This window comes from Schistocerca cancellata, chromosome 4, assembly GCF_023864275.1.
Source record: "Schistocerca cancellata isolate TAMUIC-IGC-003103 chromosome 4, iqSchCanc2.1, whole genome shotgun sequence".
NCBI classification, from domain to species: Eukaryota; Metazoa; Arthropoda; class Insecta; order Orthoptera; family Acrididae; genus Schistocerca; species Schistocerca cancellata.
In genome coordinates this window covers 528,157,644-528,179,003 of record NC_064629.1, presented here as the reverse complement: position 1 = coordinate 528,179,003, position 21,360 = coordinate 528,157,644, and positions in this window count along the sequence as shown.

Sequence of the window (21,360 nt, the reverse complement as noted above, 5' to 3'; positions counted from 1 at the left end):
AACGGAACTGTATTGTAGAAATCTCAGCTCAGTATCACCAATGTTTATGGATATATAAAATTTTACCTTACACGCGTGATAACTTCTCTGGTGTTACGGAACTGAACTAGGGATCGTAACGTATTCATTTATAATATCAGTTAAAACTATAAATAAAAAGATACATTTCATAGAAATTGTTTTTCAAGAATTCTCTTTGATTTCCTTAAAACAGCTTGCTGACTTAAAAATAACCATTTCAGAGTTATTATTTTTTCATTATGTTTTGTCGTATGAATGTCGTGGAGAGAGTCAGAGAGAGTATGGAGGGCATAAGTAAAATGTGGATGTTTCCTTTTATTGAAAACTATGTAAAATGTAAGACTGGGAACATTCTTGTGCAATCATGAATCATGGGAAGTATGACCGAGTGTGCGTAGCTTTTGTGTAAAAGCAGCCAGAAGAAATGCTAGGATTTAAATCAATTAGTAATTCATTTCTGGGGCTAATTCATACTTTGGTTTATTTAGATCAAATTTGGTTCCGTAAATTCAGAGTTTCTTTTATGAATTCCTTTCCGCGATTTTGTTGAGTAACTTAGAAATTGCAGCCAGAATAGGAGTGCATTAGCTTGTCTGATTGGCTGCCTAAATCATCAGCCAATACGGATTAAGCAGTTTCTGCTCCTTGTGTATGGCTTTGTGCTACAGTTTTGCGTCTCTGTTAGTCGCTCTTGAACCATCTCACTCTACAGATCAGAGTGAAATCGCTGCAAGTATATTTTCTTTAGGATGAAAGAAATCTTGCGTTCTGTCGGTTCTGTAATAGGAATTTTGTAGCGACTTTACTTCTGAACATTATAGAGAATATCTGACAATTTTAAGTGGATTTGTTTGGCAGTTGTTTATGAGTAAACTTCCTGGTCGAAATCAAATTCCGCGTGACGTGTTTTGGGAATACCTGGGGATATCAGGGCGAGCACTTCTTTCTAAGAAGCTCACTGAACGACTTGCTGTAGTAATCAGTGAATAGCTGTGGGTCATTGACTGTATAGGACCTGAAAGTTATTCGGGACTGATTGGTAAACTTGTAGCTGTTTTCTTGTGAAACTTTGTAGTTAAAACAGTAATCAAATTGCACTAATAATAGTTCGACAGTAAAAACGGACTTGATAGCCACATACAACATGCTTTGGAGGCAATAAATCCTAATTAATGGAACTTTAAACCTTGTCAGGCAAGTTACCTGGTAACCGCAAACACAAATTGTTTATGAACTTACAGATGGTGCCTCCAAGCTGGAGTTGTGCACCTTTACTTGGTAGGTATTTAGTCAAATTTCCTTCAACGCTGCATTGTTAACGTTAAAAAAGTATTGTCCCCGAGCGCCTGAGTCCTCACAGAGGTTTTTTTATCGTATCTTCGAGCAACTGTTTTTCACCGGTCTTATTAGAATTTTAAGCTCAGTTTCTGTGCTTGGGTACGCTTTTTTGCAAGTCCACAATTTTTTTGTTTTGTTTTAATACGCAAACGTGTTTCACCACAGTTGTGTTATCCTCTGTGGGATCTTTTCTTTTATTGTTCCTGAAACATATTACGTATGTTAGGTAATATGTTACATCATATTTTGTTGTTGTTTAAATTACATGTGTACTGTACCTTTTTTACATTTACAATGTAAAAACTAAAGTACATATGTAACATATACAAAGTCTGATGTAACGTATTTACTAACCTACATAAAATCTCTGTGTGTGTACTGCAGAAACAATAAAACTAAAAAAACTCACTGAGGATGCCACAGCTGTGGTGAAACATGTTTGGGTATTAAAGCAAAACAATAACTGTGTACTTGGAAAAAGGTGAACACTCTTTAATTCGCTGAGCTTTTGCTACATGGTTCTTTAATTTACTGTGTTTAGTCCAGTAACCCTAATAACATGATTATATCTTATTTCACACATGGAAAGAGACAGGCACGGAAAACTGACCTTCTGATCTCTGTTACTTCTGAAAAGTGATGACCAACGCACTTCAGAAAATTCGCTGATCCTGTCGCATTTTATATACTTGTGGTAAGTTACATTTTTACACATGTCATTAACCACGAAAATTTTATGTTGTCACCAGAGTATCTTACTGGGGTAATTTAGGAAAGCCATCCATACTTTAAATGTATGTGGAAAGATGGGAATATGAACTCGGCTCCTCCATGTAGCGAGAAAAGTGACTTTACAAACGAGCTACTTAGCCCACTGCGTTGGTCACCTTCTCAGAAGATGAAGGTGAAGTTAACACCTGACAGTGCTACGTTAGGCTGCAAACAGCACTCACTTGAGAGATGACAGGCACTTTTTCACCCGCGACTTCGTCTCCGGATACGACAGGTGTGTATGACGCCAGTTAGTGGCACGAAGTTCCTGAGTAAAGCTGTGGGATGCCTGCAGCAAGTGGCAACTCATTGAATTTTAATTCTGTTAGCACTTGACGTCATTTTTCCAGAGAGGTCACTGGTGACAGCACGCACAATTAAGGGTTTTTGTTTTTTTAATACTTAATGTCGGTTTAACGGCGAGGTGTTTATGGACAGACCATTCTACCAAGGGATATGACATCATAGAAGTAATGGGACCATTCCATAACTACAAAAGAATATCGTCGTTGTAGTGAAGTGTTGCAGGGCAGCTGAAACTGTTGAAATTTTGGTCATGTTTATCTGTTATCCTCTGTATAACGCGATTATCAGATCGCTATTACAAAAAATTGTTTTTAAGCAAATGGTAATCTGGTCGCGTGGTCTTATACCCACTTTTATAAAAAAAATCTTAAAATTTTTCGCAGAAGCTGACAAAATAAGTTTCAATTGCTTAATTTATAAAATTTCATATACTCGAAAATAACATAATTTTTGTGTGTTCATCAGGTCATCTAATTATGTAATTAGCATTCCTACATGGAAAAAAATGTTTCATCCTAACAACGTCCATGTCTTGTATTTATGAGCATGTCCTGAGAAACACTACTACAAGCAAGCTACAGGATTTCTAAGTGTAGCAGCGAATGTGACCATTATTTAAAAAAGTACGTATGTCGTCATTGGTAAAACATCTCTATAAATACACTGTGACTACTTTTCTATAACGGTAGTAACTTAGTAATGTTTGATATTTTTATACAGTAGATTGAACAGCATTGTTAAATAATTCACATGCTTCTATACTACTATATAAAGAAAAGTCAGTGTTTAAAGTTGTGAATTCTCTAACAGTTATTGACTTACGTACTTCAGATTTTTACGAACAGAATAAACATTTGGATGGACACAAGCTATATACTTTTTACGTACATAACATATAAAAATATGTTTCATATCACAGAGAAACGTTGTTAGCAAAAATATCACTACTTAACTGATTTTATTACAATGTTTACACTGTACTCTAAGGAACACTGGGCTAACATAAAGTGTGTATTTTAAAATACACTGAAGAGCCAAAGAAACTGGTACACCTTCCTGATATCATGTAGGGCCCCGCGAGCACGCGGAAGTGCCTCAACACGACGTGTCATGGACTCGACTAATGTCTGAAGTAGTACTGGAGGGAACTGACACCATGAATTCTGCAGCACTGTCCATAAATCCGTAAGATTACGACGGGGTAGCGATCTCTTCTGAACACCACGTTGCAAGACATCTCAGGTATGCTTAGTAATGGTCACAACTGGGGAGTTTGGTGGCCAGCGGAAGTATTTAAACTCAGCCGAGTGCTTCTGGAGCCACTTCGTAGCAATTCTGGACGTGTGGTGTATCGCATTGTCCTGCTGGAATTGCACAAGTCCGTCGGAATGTACAAGGGATATGAATGGTAAACAATGTCTTTGAGAAAATTATTAAGTGGTTCTCTGCAAATGGACTCTCACTAAATGTGAGAAAACAGTATTTACAGTTCTGTACAGTAAATGGCATAACACCATTGATAAATATAGACTTTCAACAGAAGTCTGTCGCTAAGGCAAAACATTCAAAATTGTTGGGTGTGTGCATCGATGAGAAGTTGAATTGGAAGAAACACATGGATGACCTGCTGAAACGGTTAGATTCAGCCACTTATGTTATTAGAGTTATTGCAAATTTTGGTTTAAAACATATAAGTAAAGTAGTCTCCTATGCATATTGTCATTCACCGCTTTCATATGGCATCATATGTTGGGGCAATACATTCTTAAGAGAAAAAGTATTCATCCACAAAATCGTGTACTCAGAATAATAGCTAGAGCCCATCCAAGATCACCGTGCATACTTTTATTTAATGAACTCGGGATATTCACTGTACCTTCACAATACATATATTCACTTATGAAGTATATTATTAGTAACTCATCCCAGTTCAAAAATAATAGCAAATTACTAGCTACAGCTCTAGAGGAAAGGATGATCTTCACTATTCTGGGTGAAATCTGACTTTGGCACAGAAAGGGGTGAATTATGCTGCCACAAAATCCTTTGGTCATTTGCCAAATAACATTAAAAGTCTGACAGATAACCAATCAAAATTGTAAAACAATAAAAGAATTTCTGAATAACAGCTCCTTCTATTCACCTGACATGTTCCACATCACTACGAAATGTCGTATTCATGATTTATGGAACAAGTGTTAATGTAATGTAATGAACTCATGTGGATGATCTGAAATATTTTCTTATTCAGAGACAATTGCCACTTCCCGCAACATACAGATATTGTGTCTAAATTATTTTGCAATTGTGCCTCTTTTGGAACATTGTTCCTGGAAAACAGCGGTCAAAAATTTTTATAAAGGTTTTTAAATTAAAACAGTTTAGGACCACATATAAGTTGTTAAAATTTAACATTTATTAATCAGATGACTGCTTCGATCCTATAATTATCATCAGGTCATTAAAACTCCGTGAAAAAAGTGATACAGAGTTTCAGGAGACAATGCTTAAGGATAAATGTAAATAATATTCCATATTTACCCTTGATAACGGCTGGAGAGAGTAACGAGTAGGGGCCCTCTATGTAGCGACGATAAACAATGCTGACCAACGTACGACTACTTATGATTAAGTAGCGGAGGCTCCGCCCACTGTCTCAGGCATGACGTCATTTACAGCCAATTGTTACGGAGTATGACTTAATTTCATAATAAGACTGCAGAAAAGTGTATTTATTGGGGATGTAAAGGCAAAAAACGTAAGTATGAGGTGATATACAGGGGGTAACGGGTATAGGTGCAAATATTTCTATTAGTGATTTATAACGTCGTACTGACAACTGAACATCATTTGCAGACTAATTATTATAGCCATTACAAGTCGTATGTTTTTAGGTTGGTTAGTATCACCAAGTACATGTGGCAAGAGTAAGCCGTTACTCCTACTTGCTTTCCTGAGTGTTGGTGTTACCTGTGCGACTTTCCACTCGTTTGGTACGGATCTTTCAACGAGCGAACGGTTCTGCATAACCGCTAAGTATGGGGCTCTTGTGTCAGCGTACACTGAACTAGTGTACTATCTGGACCGGAATACTTGCCTTTATTAAGTCATTTAAGCTGCTTCGCTAGGATCAGGATACCTCCTGCTCAGCTGCTCATGTTGGTAGCTGTTCTTCATTCGAGTTCTGGAATATTTACTTCGTCATCTTTGGTGAAGGAATTTCGAAAAACTAAGTTTAACAACTTCGCTTTAGTGACGCTGTCTCAGATGATGTTACCATTGGTATCGCTCAGTGAATGCGTTGATTGTGTATCTTGCCACTGGTGTACTTTACATACAATAAGAATCTCTTTGGATTTTCTGTCAGATTTCGAGACAGAGTTTTGTTTTGGAAGCTATTATAAGCATCTCGCATTGAAGACCACGCAAAGTTTCGAGCTTCTTTAAAATATAGCCAGTGTTGTAGGTCTTGTGTTCTTTTGGATTTGGCATGGTTTTTTCGTTGTTTCTGAAATAGTGTTCTGACCTGTTTCGTGTACCATATGGGTTCAGTACCATATTTCATTAATTCATTCGGTACATATCTCTCAACTGACGCATATACTCGAATTTGATCCACATATGGTATATACACTCCTGGAAATTGAAATAAGAACACCGTGAATTCATTGTCCCAGGAAGGGGAAACTTTATTGACACATTCCTGGGGTCAGATACATCACATGATCACACTGACAGAACCACAGGCACATAGACACAGGCAACAGACCATGCACAATGTCGGCACTAGTACAGTGTATATCCACCTTTCGCAGCAATGCAGGCTGCTATTCTCCCATGGAGACGATCGTAGAGATGCTGGATGTAGTCCTGTGGAACGGCTTGCCATGCCATTTCCACCTGGCGCCTCAGTTGGACCAGCGTTCGTGCTGGACGTGCAGACCGCGTGAGACGACGCTTCATCCAGTCCCAAACATGCTCAATGGGGGACAGATACGGAGATCTTGCTGGCCAGGGTAGTTGACTTACACCTTCTAGAGCACGTTGGGTGGCACGGGATACATGCGGACGTGCATTGTCCTGTTGGAACAGCAAGTTCCCTTGCCGGTCTAGGAATGGTAGAACGATGGGTTCGATGACGGTTTGGATGTACCGTGCACTATTCAGTGTCCCCTCGACGATCACCAGTGGTGTACTGCCAGTGTAGGAGATCGCTCCCCACACCATGATGCCGGGTGTTGGCCCTGTGTGCCTCGGTCGTATGCAGTCCTGATTGTGGCGCTCACCTGCACGGCGCCAAACACGCATACGACCATCATTGGCACCAAGGCACAAGCGACTCTCATCGCTGAAGACGACACGTCTCCATTCGTCCCTCCATTCACGCCTGTCGCGACACCACTGGAGGCGGGCTGCACGATGTTGGGGCGCGAGCGGAAGACAGCCTAACGGTGTGCGGGACCGTATCCCAGCTTCATGGAGACGGTTGCGAATGGTCCTCGCCGATACCCCAGGAGCAACAGTGTCCCTAATTTGCTGGGAAGTGGCGGTGCGGTCCCCTACGGCACTGCGTAGGATCCTACGGTCTTGGCGTGCATCCGTGCGTCGCTGCGGTCCGGTCCCAGGTCGACGGGCACGTGCACCTTCCGCCGACCACTGGCGACAACATCGATGTACTGTGGAGACCTCACGCCCCACGTGTTGAGCAATTCGGCGGTACGTCCACCCGGCCTCCCGCATGCCCACTATACGCCCTCGCTCAAAGTCCGTCAACTGCACATACGGTTCACGTCCACGCTGTCGCGGCATGCTACCAGTGTTAAAGACTGCGATGGAGCTCCGTATGCCACGGCAAACTGGCTGACACTGACGGCGGCGGTGCACAAATGCTGCGCAGCTAGCGCCATTCGACGGCCAACACCGCGGTTCCTGGTGTGTCCGCTGTGCCGTGCGTGTGATCATTGCTTGTACAGCCCTCTCGCAGTGTCCGGAGCAAGTATGGTGGGTCTGACACACCGGTCTCAATGTGTTCTTTTTTCCATTTCCAGGAGTGTATTTACATAGTCATTTGGGAAGGAGTGGAGAATGTCTCATAGGAAGTCATCAAGTGAATTCTTATCTTCCTTTTTAAACAGATATAGTTTGTGTTTGCTGGGCCTATCTTCCTGCGTTCCTCCTGCACCCTTTGAGACTAAAGCCCTTTCTGTACTTTCCGCTGACCGTTCAACCTAAAAACAAAACTTTCTCAGTCCATTCCCCGCTACTTATATGGCCACTTCCTGTGTATAGTGGACCCTTGACCTACTAATCGGAACCCGAAAGCCCACCACCCTATGACAATTTAAGTCGATAAGTGTGAAACCTACGCAGTGCAAAACCGTCTGAGACTCTGATTCAGACCCTCCACTGGGCTCTGTACCAAAGGTCCCTAATCGGTCTTGTCGACGTTGCTACAGACAGTGAGCTCTGCCTTCATCTCAGAAGCAAGGTTGGCAATCTTTACCACTTCAGCTAGCTACCAGAAACCAGAGAGAATTTCTTCAGATCAAGAGCGACACGCATAGTTGGTGCCGACATACCTGCTGACACTGGAGCTCCCATCTACGAGTAATCGTACCCTCTGAGAATGCCCATACCTTGCGGACTGAGAAGCATTCTCTGGAACAGGTCGAACAACGAACAACTGCATCTCTCTCGGATGCTTCGTCAGCCACAGATAGGGCCCAGAACCTATTCATAAGATCAACATGGGAGGCCCTACGATCGCCCCCCCCCCCCCCCCCCCCGAAAGTCACACTGCCTGCCGCAACTTGAAATGACCTCCCACTCGACTACAGGCGAGAAGTCATCGTGAATGAATGCAGGCACTAACGGGACAGGAACAATACTGGAGAGACTGGGGAACATGAGGGATGTGCTGAAAGTATCTTGCACCTCCATGTGCAGTCCCCTGCAGCAACAGCCATTCACAACAGTCTTAAGTTACGTGACCAAAGCTAGAACCACCTGGAGCTGTGAGCAAAGTGTCACCCACTCAGCTCGCATCTGAAGGCATCAATCACAAATCCCACCCATACTAAAGTTGCCAGAAATGTATACTACACAGCTATAAATTCGCAGAACTGTGGCTACTAGATACACAAATAAGCAAGAGATTTAAGAATTCAGACTAAAATGCACAGTAAATAAAAATAAAAAAGATAAATAACAAAAGTTTTACTTTTTCTATTGAATAAACCCATTCTCAAATCAGAAAAATTTTCCTGTTCTCCTAGAACGAAAACAGATTTTGACAGGTCCCTATAAATCTCAAAGACCAATAAATAGAAAAAAGTAATAATATTAATACTGCTGTTTTTCTTCACCCTCACTGTTGGGTCAATAGAAACAGTAATTTTTCATTTTTTATGTTATTAAGTCATGACATAGGTCCCAAAATTAATTATAAGGTTATAGTTAGGAACACGACCTATAAACTGATATCATTTTGATTTTCATTTATCAATTGTTTTTCCCTTTGTAAACTGTTACTATTCTTCCCATTTTACAGTACGCCATGAACATCTCCAATGTTGTTGATTTGTCACTCCTCAGTTGCTGTTACTTTATATGAATGATTTTTAGATTAGCAACACCTGTGTGCTATTGAATGAAAGCAATAATTGTTTTGTCGGATCTACTTCTCCGCAGTTTATTAAGATATCAGTGACCTGAAACACACCGACTTTTAATTTGTATACAGCAATTTGTATTCTACATTCTGCTATTGTAAATGCAAGTTACAACTACAAACCATATGAGAATTAATATTATTTACAGAGTCATGGCCTCCCAGTGAGATCCCCAATAGCGGGAACATTATACAATATCTTCATAAATCATTTAGAAAGTCAGATCTTTCAAAAATTAGTCACACAATGAAAATACAAAATCTTATACTAGTACACATATGTTGACATACACAGAGGTGACAGAAAGTCATAGGATAGCGATACGCACGTTTATAGATGGCAGTAGTATCGCCTACGGTAGGTATAAAAGGGCAGTACATTGGCGGAGCTATCATTTGTACTCAGGTGGTTAGTGTGAAAAGGTTTCGGACGTGATTATGGCCGCTCGACGGGAATTACCAGACGTTGAACGTGGAATGGTAGTTGCATCTAGACGCAAAAGACGAAAAGCATTAGGAAATTCAGTATTCCGAGATCCACAGTGTCAAGAGGGTGCCGAGAATACCAAATTTCAGGCATTATCTCTCACCACGGAAAACGCAATGGCCGATGGCCTTCACATAACGACCCAGAGCAGCGGCGTTTGCGTATAGTTGTCGGTGCTAACAGCCAAGGAGCACTGCATGAAATAACTGCAGAAATCAATGTGGGACGTAAAACGAGCATATCCGTTAGGATACTGTTAATGGGCTATGGCAGCATACGGCCGACACGAGAGCTGTTGTTAACGCACGACATCACCTGTAGAGCCTCTTCTGAGCTCGTGACTATATCCGCTGGACCCTAACGACTGGAAAACCATGGCCTGGTCAAATCAGTCCCGATTCCATTTGGTAGGAGCTGATGGTGGGGTTCGAGTGTGGCGCAGACCCCACGAAGCCATGGACCTTGGTTGTGTACAAGGCACTGTGCAGGCTGGTGGCGGCACCATAATGATTTGGGCTGTTTTTACAGGTAAAGGACTGGGTCATTGACTGAAAATGGTTATGTTCGGCTACTTGGAGACCCTTTTCAACCATTCATGGACTTCATGTTCCCAAAAAACCGTGGAATTTTTATGGATATCAATGCGCCATGTCACCACACCACAGTTATTCGCCAATGGTTTGAAGAACATTCTGAACAGTTCGAGCAAATGACTTGACCACCCGTATTGCCCGACATCAGTCCCATCGAACATTTATGAGTGGTCAGTTCGTGCACAAAATCCTGCACCATTAACACTTTCGAAGTTTTGAACCGCTATAGAGACAGCATGGCTCAATATTTCTGCACGATATTTCCAACGAGCTGTTGAGTTCATGCTACGACGAGTGCTACACTGTACAAGGGAGAAGGGGGTGCGATACGATATTAGGAGGTATGCTATGACTTTTGTCACCTCAGTGTAATTTTCTACTGAATGAAACACAAGAAGGAATCAATGAATTTCGTATGGAAATCAACATGGTGCACAGAAACATAAAATTCACATTAGAAAAGAAAAAGTAAAAAACATGACTTTTCGTCACACTACAATAACAAAAGAAAACAGTTAACACTTTCAGGATGTACAGCAAATCTACAGCCGCAGATACATTCTTACAGTTTAATGCAGCAGGATTTTGTAACATATATTGTGTTCGAATATTATGAATTACTTCCAAGAGAACGGGCTATTGAGACAGTCAACACGGATATACAAAACATCGTTCTTGTGGAACACAACTAGCTCTTTACTCATACGAAGTTTTGAGCACTATTGACGCGGGATTTCCAATTGATTCCGTATTTCTAGATTTCCAGAAGGCTTTTCACACTGTACCACAGAAGCGGCTTGTAGTGAAATTACGTGCTAATGGAATATCGTTTCAGTTTTGTGACTAATTCGTGATTTCCTCTCAGAGAGGTCACAGTTCGTAGTAAATGACGGAAAGTCATCGAGTAAAACGGAAATGATTTCTGGCGTTCCCTAAGGTAGTGTTACAGGTCTCTGCTGTTCCTTATCTATCTAAACGATTTAGGAGACAGTTTGACCAGCCGTCATAGGTTGTTTCCACATGATGCTGTCGTTTGGCGTCTAGTAAACTCATCAGAAGATCAAAACAAATTGAAAAACGATTTAGTAAAGATATCTGAATGGTGCGAAGACTGGCAATCGACTTTAAGTAATTAAACTCCGGTTACAGTATAAATCAGTCTAATCTAAAGGAGGTAAATTTAGCCAGATACCTAGCAATTACAATTACGAACACAGAAAATGTTGTGCGGAAGGCAAACCAAAGACTGCGTTTTATTGGCAGAACACTTAGAACATGTAACAGACCGATTAATAAGACTGAGACTGCCTACAGTACGCTTGTCAACCCTCGGGTACTGAATTTCGGTCGGGGATCCTTACCACATAGGATTAACGGAGTACATCGAGAATGTTCAAAGAAGAGCAGCACGTTTTGTATTATCGCGAAATAGAGGAGAGAGTGTCACGGACATGATACAGGATTTGAGATGGGGACCATTAAAACAAAGTCGTTTTTCGTTGCGGCGGAACTTTCTCACGAAATTTCCATTACCAACTCTCCCCTCCGAATGCGAAAATATTTTATGCCTACCTACATAGGAAGAAACGATTTTCATAACAAAATGAGGGAAATCAGAGTTCGCACGGAAAGATGTAGCTGTTCGTTTTTTCCGAGCGCTGTTCAAGAGTGGAATTACTGCACTTGAGTGTTGAAATGGCTCTAAGCACTATGGACTTAACAGCTGAGTTCATGAGTACCCTAGAACGTAGAACCACTTAAACCTAACTAACCTAAGGACATCACACACATCCATGCCCGAGGCAGGATTCGAACCTGCGACCGTAGCGGTCCCGCGGTTCCAGACTGCAGCGCCTAGAACCGCTCAGCCACAATGGCCGGTGCACTTGAGTGTGATTTGCAGAGTATCCATGTAGATGTAGTTCCACATTTGAACATCAGTATAACCAAAAGCAAGCTGCGCTAAGAAACATGCAGTACTAAGTAAATATGATCTCACTTAACGAGAGACAACGAATAATGGTCCGCAGCTCGTGGTCGTGCGGTAGCGTTCTCGCTTCCCACGCCCGGGTTCCCGGGTTCGATTCCCGGCGGGGTTAGGGATTTTCTCTGCCTCGTGATGACTGGGTGTTGTGTGATGTCCTTAGGTTACCTAGGTTTAAGCAGTTCTACGTTCTAGGGGACTGATGACCATAGATGTTAAGTCCCATAGTGATCAGAGCCATTTGAAACATTTTTTTTTTTTTAATAATGGGCGCGACACACAAATAGTAGACAAGCTGCTTTACAAAACTGAAACTAAAATACTTGACAGAAAACACACACACACAACACAATACAGGGAGATACAAATATCTAAAGACCACCTTCAAAGCCAACACACACACATGCAAACCGCTCTAGACGAAAGAAAGGGCCCTCGTACACAATGACACGTGCACACAAACTGAGACAAAATGCTTTACATATTCTAAAGAGGCAAGGCCTTTATATAGCATATACAACAACGAATACCCTTCGTACATAGTGGAGCAACTGAATGTCCAAGATAGAGAAAATCCAAGAATCAGCCATGCATCAGCATAAGTGACAAAGCTGCAATGCTATTTACGTTGCAATGACAAGCAGCAGTTTTAACACAAGATATAAAGAACTATCAGATATTGTCAGTATGACAAAGTGGTTCAAATGACTCTGAGCACTATGGGACTTAACTGCTGTGGTCATCAGTCCCCTAGAACTTAGAACTACTTAAACCTAACTAACCTAAGGACAGCAGACATCCATGCCCGAGGCAGGATTCGAACCTGCGGCCGTTGCGGTCGCGCGGTTCCAGACTGTAGCCCCTAGAACCGCTCGGCCACTCAGCATGACACTAATAAGTCCACACTTGCAGGTCATTTAAAACCGTATAGCCGTCATCCCCACAGATGTAGAGCAAGACACGAAAACTACCAGAACAAACAATCACAGTAAAAGTCTCATCCCTATACAAGAGAAAAATCACATTAAAAAAGCACTAGCCGCGAGCAGCCAACTGATATATGATCAGATACATATAAACAACAACTCACTACTAAACTTGGACCAAGAGCTGACATCATGCACACACACACATATCTACACAATATAAACACCCACTGCAAGTAATATAACATGTAATCAACAAAGGGTGGCTAAATCAGAACTATTTATAGCTTACAGTACAATAGTAGAGTATGTTAGATTAAAAGTGCTGCATACATTGAATATGCGTATGTATTTCAGGCCACTGATGATGCCTTAATAAAATGAGGCCAAATGCGTCTTTCGTAATAAAAATTGCTTTTAATCAGTCACGCTCATATACTCCTACACCAAAAATTATTACCATAGTGTACTATCAGTTCTCACCCACAGTAGTGAAACATCGGAGATATAGACCTTAAATCTACAGTATCAAAAAATTTTTGGTATCCCAACACATATAAGAGAGAAACATTTTCGAAATAACAAGAAGAGATAGGATGGGATTGCTTAGAGAAAATGCAAAATTTGAATTGAAACTGATATGACAAGACCATATAGCGAAACGAACTGACAAAATTTGTTTGCTGGACTCCGCACAATGGGAAGTTGCCTTGTTGAGAATGTAATGCAGAAAGTGAAGACACCAGGCAATAGGCAGGACAAAATTGTATTGAAGCTGAAGGTATTAATATGTGGAGAAAATTAGAAATAAGCATTACTGCAGTAGGTGGCGAAAATTTCTTCCATTCCTACTGATAATGACGATAGTATAAACATGTATGAAATATAATTAATATGAAAACAAATTATTTCAAACAGTCATTATATTTGCTGTTAACGAACAATTATGATATCTTTGAGAATATGCTGCCGTTATTTATATGAGGATAAGGAATTTTTGGGCAGGTAGAACGCAATGCGTAATCCTGTCTGGAGAGCGGAGAACAATCACAGAGGAAATCTCAAGCTCAGCAATTACTGCTATTTTCCTGGCTTACACAGTGATGTGCCAGGTCACTACTTCAAATGTAAGAAACAGCGTGACTTGGAATATGGATCATCAGTCTCTTCCAGCATGCAAGTGAGGCGATGAATTAGTTAAGACGTCGGATTCGTATTCCGGAGAAGTCAAATTCAAATCTTCTTCCTGTCACCCAAAATTATGTTGCCTGTGGCTGACTTAAATCTCTTCGGGTACTGGTGGAATCTTGGTTTAATTGAAAATATTTTTGCTTCTCTTTTCACTCTTCTCAAATTAAGACGTTTAACTGCAACACTCCTTCTCTTCTCCTCCACGATTCAGTACTTCAGTATATTGGGTTAATAATAAAACCATTTTTATGGTAAAGTGATTGTAGTTATTTGATAGATAAATCATTTATTTTTATACCTGTTATCCGTGTATGGTATCTGCAGTGTGCTTTTTTATGTTTTCCTGACTGTTTTGTAGTTCCCTTTATCGGGGTATGTTGCAATTCATTTGAGTTAATTGAAAAATTAATACCTCCAAAAACTTCGCACAACCAATTCGCATACAAAGTGTTTTGTCGGCCCGCGGAAAGCAGCATGCGCACCCACCTTATTGAATGTGAATAGTCAACAGGCACAATTTATCGAAGAAAGGTACTCATGCTTTTCGTCGTGGTTCAGAATGCCAAGAAAAGGTAGAAACACTCCCGCACTTTTACGCTACATGATAAGTCACTACCGATCTCATACCGACTTCAGCACAAATTAGGTACATTACAGCACAAAGACAGTTAGCTAAGATAATTATGAGCCGTTTGCGGGTCTGGAGTGTGCCACTCATCAAGTTACCTTTCTCACGGGATCACCATGCAGCTTAACTACGATACAACTGGAGGAGCGAATGGCCTACATTTATGCATAGTGGCGAGTAGAATCTGTTATGGTGTCAGTGATACTCGCTGTTAGGTAACACATAGGGCCAGCTTCAGGCACTATGGAGCTGCTATCTACAGCATACAGAGGCCATACACTTCTGGAGTTGGTTGAGAAAAGAGTGTTAAAGTGCAGGATAAATCCACACATCGTCCTACCCATTGCGTTGCCGGTCTTACAAAGCCATTTTGATGTAGTCTTTCAGCAGGACAATACTCTTGTATCCTCAGTGATATCCGTAGACGCCCTTGGCCAGAAAGATGGCCAAACCTGTCTCCCACTGACGAAAGTATAACAGATTGCACTTGCAACCAATTAAGATTGATATGTACGCACATCTGACTAATGTTGAACATGGAAACACAACACTGATAATAAATATGCATCTGACTACAATGAATGTCTAAATGCGATGAAATTACATTAGCGTTGTTTAAACCAAAATGCACTCTCGGATAACATTTCTGCGTTAATGACAACACTACCGGCTGCTCTATTGTTTTGTATAAAACCAAGCTTTAAACATTCTAGCAGCCCTGTAGGATTACCGGACGACTGGGATTTACCTGTGATCTTGATCGCAGTGCGCTTCATACCGGAACATAAAGCTGAAAGAGAACGATACTGTCCTACGTGTTGCAACCAGTAATCGTGCAATGGACTAATTTGATCCTAACCACACGTTTACCTAAACTTTCACATTCTCTAGTGCAAATGACATTTTACTAACACTGTGGAAATAACAGCTTAATAGTCAGGCAAATGGTTTAATTAAAAATATATTCCAGCTGTGGACATTGTTAGCATGTGATGAAAAAGTGGTGAAACAAATACACTCCTGGAAATTGAAATAAGAACACCGTGAATTCATTGTCCCAGGAAGGGGAAACTTTATTGACACATTCCTGGGGTCAGATACATCACATGATCACACTGACAGAACCACAGGCACATAGACACAGGCAACAGACCATGCACAATGTCGGCACTAGTACAGTGTATATCCACCTTTCGCAGCAATGCAGGCTGCTATTCTCCCATGGAGACGATCGTAGAGATGCTGGATGTGGTCCTGTGGAACGGCTTGCCATGCCATTTCCACCTGGCGCCTCAGATGGACCAGCGTTCGTGCTGGACGTGCAGACCGCGTGAGACGACGCTTCTTCCAGTCCCAAACATGCTCAATGGGGGACAGATCCGGAGATCTTGCTGGCCAGGGTAGTTGACTTACACCTTCTAGAGCACGTTGGGTGGCACGGGATACATGCGGACGTGCATTGTCCTGTTGGAACAGCAAGTTCCCTTGCCGGTCTAGGAATGGTAGAACGATGGGTTCGATGACGGTTTGGATGTACCGTGCACTATTCAGTGTCCCCTCGACGATCATCAGTGGTGTACGGCCAGTGTAGGAGATCGCTCCCCACACCATGATGCCGGGTGTTGGCCCTGTGTGCCTCGGTCGTATGCAGTCCTGATTGTGGCGCTCACCTGCACGGCGCCAAACACGCATACGACCATCATTGGCACCAAGGCAGAAGCGACTCTTATCGCTGAAGACGACACGTCTCCATTCGTCCCTCCATTCACGCCTGTCGCGACACCACTGGAGGCGGGCTGCACGATGTTGGGGCGTGAGCGGAAGACGGCCTAACGGTGTGCGGGACCGTAGCCCAGCTTCACGGAGACGGTTGCGAATGGTCCTCGCCGATACCCCAGGAGCAACAGTGTCCCTAATTTGCTGGGAAGTGGCGGTGCGGTCCCCTACGGCACTGCGTAGGATCCTACGGTCTTGGCGTGCATCCGTGCGTCGCTGCGGTCCGGTCCCAGGTCGACGGCAATTCGGCGGTACGTCCACCCGGCCTCCCGCATGCCCACTATACGCCCTCGCTCAAAGTCCGTCAACTGCACATACGGTTCACGTCCACGCTGTCGCGGCATGCTACCAGTGTTAAAGACTGCGATGGAGCTCCGTATGCCACGGCAAACTGGCTGACACTGACGGCGGCGGTGCACAAATGCTGCGCAGCTAGCGCCATTCGACGGCCAACACCGCGGTTCCTGGTGTGTCCGCTGTGCCGTGCGTGTGATCATTGCTTGTACAGCCCTCTCGCAGTGTCCGGAGCAAGTGTGGTGGGTCTGACACACCGGTGTCAATGTGTTCTTTTTTCCATTTCCAGGAGTGTATTCGAAACAGGTTAATAAAACACAAGAGGTGGAAAATACGAGTGCGTTACTTGCACGCAGAAAAATTTATCCTCTAATTACTCTAAACTAAAGGCACACATGTTCATCACGTCTTGCACATTGTTCGTTCCATGACCAAGCATTAGGGAGCAAGGGAAATCTCTAACGAAAACTCATGAATCGAATTAACAACAGAAATAACACGATAAATAAGTAATACAGATAAAAGTACAAGGCGACTCTGCAGACTCTGTCCCCTGCTACACACACCTGCCACGAAGGCTTCGTTTTCTCGCAGTAAAAACACAAATAAAAGCACCTCGGAGATGACTCAAATAGCCATGGCTACCAATACCGTATGAAATAGGATTATTTTCTAGTAAAAGCCACATGTATTCTGGGCTCATTAATCTCCACCTGATCAGACAACGGGCTTCGGTATGACTGGCCACCATGCGCTACGCAAAATCTAAAATTTACAAAGGATTTGCTCTCTAAGAAGTTAAAAGTACGCTAGAGTTTTGGATGTTGCGAATTCCCGAATAGTTATGAAACGCGCTACCGAAAACTGATCACTATAACAGCATGTGAACTTACAAAAAGACGCACGGCAAGAAGACTCAAACACGCTAATTTATAAAACACTGTATGTACGGGAGCACACAAAACACTACAAGGCAAAGTATTTATGAAGTAAACCAGGAAGGTAAAAGGTACTATTGAAATTGACTTGTCGTTGAGGGCCAAGTAGGCTTTCAAGGAACCTCACTCAAGAAAATATTTTAGTTCACAGTTTCATGAATTAAATTATGCAATTACTGTAATAACTTAAATGTGATATGCTGTGACAAAAGCTAATAAAAAGATAATCCTCTCTTTCCCTCCTAAGTATCATATCATCCTCGGACCGAGGGCTAGGCACTGCAGTGTCGGTGGGATCCATCACAGGCAGCGCCGCAGGTACAATGTCCTCACGAGTGTATCCACGAGACTATCTGCAGCCCTTTGTTCTCCCATCTGCTTTACTTGAGCCTAAGATACCCATTCAACTAGTGATCACACATTGTGCTCAGTTCTACAGTCATTTGTCTTACGGAATTACAGCTGACGTGACATCTTTTTCCCCACCGAAGCTAGAGAACGCACGAGAAATGAATGAATGTTTACAGTTCACAGAATGCTCTCTCTCTGCTCGCGTATGTCAAAATTTACATGCGACTTGTATTAAAATAAATACGACTACTAAAGTATGACATAAAAATCTAATTTTGCGCTGTTACTGCGTCAGGCTCACACAGGAGGGATCTTAGGCTGAGGAAATTGTGTACTTGAAGTAATGGTGTCAAATCTGGTGTTCATTACTGGCAACATTTTCTGTTCGTATGATTCAACAGGATGAAGTAACGTGGAATACTGTTTTCCAGGATGAAACCAAACTCCTCTGTCATCACCTCCATGCACGAGCATTGTAGCTATTGAAGGTTATACAAGTTACTGAAATTGTTACCAAGACTACGTGTCCAATAGCTTATGACCCTACAGTTACGACGATACATATTGTGGCACTACTACCACCTGTAAGCTATGGAATAAATTTTATTCATATGAAGCCATTTCTTCCGCATGTTCACTTTTTATTTCCCACTGTTGTACAAAACTAATTGTCCTAGTATACTCGTAAGCACTTGCACAGCTTTGATCACAATACTCGCTCATGAATTTAATATGTACATGGAAGCAGACATCTAAGTTGTCCCGCCTCCCTTTCATTCGTTTATCTGAACGTCAATGTGAAGTACTAGAGTGTCGTTTATATTCTTCACGCAGTTAATTAATATAGTGTTGTTATTTAAGATCGTTTGGTCTTTGTCCTACTGTCTAATAGCAGATTGTAATGTCACATGGATGACAATGTTGGGAAGGCTGTCCTGCTAGTCAGCTGCAGTTCCCATCGCACACTTGCATTTTCTGCCATTGTGAGATTCGCCTTACGACGACTGCGTTCTCTACTTTCCGTTGTGTGAACCTGGCTCAAGGACTGCGAATGTACTCATACCACTGATGTGTGAAACCTGTCATTTTTGTTTTCAGCAGAAATGCTTTTACGTAATTTATAACATGTCATCTCTTTGGTTTCTCTTTTTTTTTTTTTGTTTCTATAGTTTGAATTACTATTCTCGTTGAAATCTTCAGGTTGCGGTACACTAAGCACATTCCCTCATGCTAGCTTTTTTCCAAACAGTATTCTATATCTCTGTGAGACTCTTCCGATAAGAATACTATTCTGGAGTTGTTCTCGTATTTTCTAAAATTGTACTAAATTCCTTGAAAGAGATTGGATGACAGTAATGGAGGGGCGAGAGATCAACACTTCTTTCTGCTTAACATCTGCTCTCGAAACCTAAACTTATTGTCCTATTTGCTTTCCAGTTTCCATCGGTATGTTGGCTTTTCCCAGATTCAGTCATATCTGGAAATAAAATTATTTTAAGTAGTTGGACATTTTACCTTCTGAACCATACTACACCTTTTTTCCACAAAAGTTGTTACTACTAATTTATTGTATTTCATATGAGAATTATGATACGCATACTTACAGTAGTACAAGAAGAGAATTGCCTTAACTGAAACTAACTTGAGATCAGAAGGCAATGGTACCAAAATTTACGGAACTGGAGTTCAAATCCCTGTACGGCCATCCTAATTTAGATTTTTCGGTAGATTCACTAAATCATTGAAGTCAGATACCAGGATGGTTTGATCAAAACGACGTGACAGATATCCTTCTCTTTCCCTATCGATTCTGCATTTCGGTTTCATCTCTAATGATCTCATTGTCGTTAAATCCTTATCTTCCTACGTCATTTTTCTGTTCCACAGAAAACATTTTAACTTCGAAACTAATACCTTAAGTACTTCTTAAGAATTACTCATTTACTTCAGTAATTAATCTGTTTTTCTGAGAGTTGAACACTCACGACGTATTAAATGAGAAGCACCTACCTAGCAGCGTGTTCATGAATGACACAGTTGCTCATCGAGTGTCGTTTATGTCTTGCATTCAATCGCCGAATGTCGGGCCTGGAAGTCTAATGGCAAAATGCGTGCCTGGATACCGAAAAGGTCGCTGGATAGAATTCCGGCAGGACCACAGAATATTCCAGTCTACGAAACATGGTGCGGATTCCACGTTAAATTATAAGTCCAGTTTCCTCGGTAGTATTACTGGTGTATGTGAGAGACAAGCAAGTAGTCGAAATAGCGCCTAAATGACAGGCCTGGTTCAAGCCTTTGAGGCACGTGTATATTATTATTATTATTATTATTATTATTATTATTATTATATTATGACAAGCGAATGAGTTGCTACGATGTGGTTTGTCTATCTTTCTATATCATCCGCTATAATCGACAGCGATCCCTCTCATGAACACATTGCCCAAGAAAGTTGATGCTGGTGGGGTGTTATTCCGCAAGATGCTCACGATATAATCTAGACGCCGTGACATGTGACACTCTCAGGGCGTTCGAGACCTCGCCGTTGGAAACCTGCAGGCTGGTCGCGACCTTATGTTCGACTGACACGCCGATGGCGAGCGCTGGTTCTGAAGACATTTCAGACATGTGACACGCCCAACTATTCTATTCGCCATAGCTGTTGGAGCGTTCTCTCCGAAACACAACTGCTACCTTTCATTCAGATGCTCATGCGTGTATAAACTTACCTGTAATGGTCAGTATGCTACCACAACCTACGATGAACCAAGCTAGAAACGCAGAACAAAATCCCTATACAGAAATGACAAGCATAACAAGTCTAGTAGAAACGCAAATCACCACCGATCAAGAAGGAAAAGCGCCAAGCGCTGATACTTCGAAAAACAAGATCTATGGAATTCCTGTCGGAAAAGTGGAGGCAGACGGTCTGGTGTGGCTCTCAGGTATTCCCTCTGCCGTCCGCCTCCGCTGGCAGTGTTGGTTGATTCGGTGGGAGGGGAGCAAACAGCGAGGTCATCGGTCCCATCGGATTAGGGAAGGATGCGGAAGGAAGTCGGCCGTGCCCTTTCAAAGGAACCATC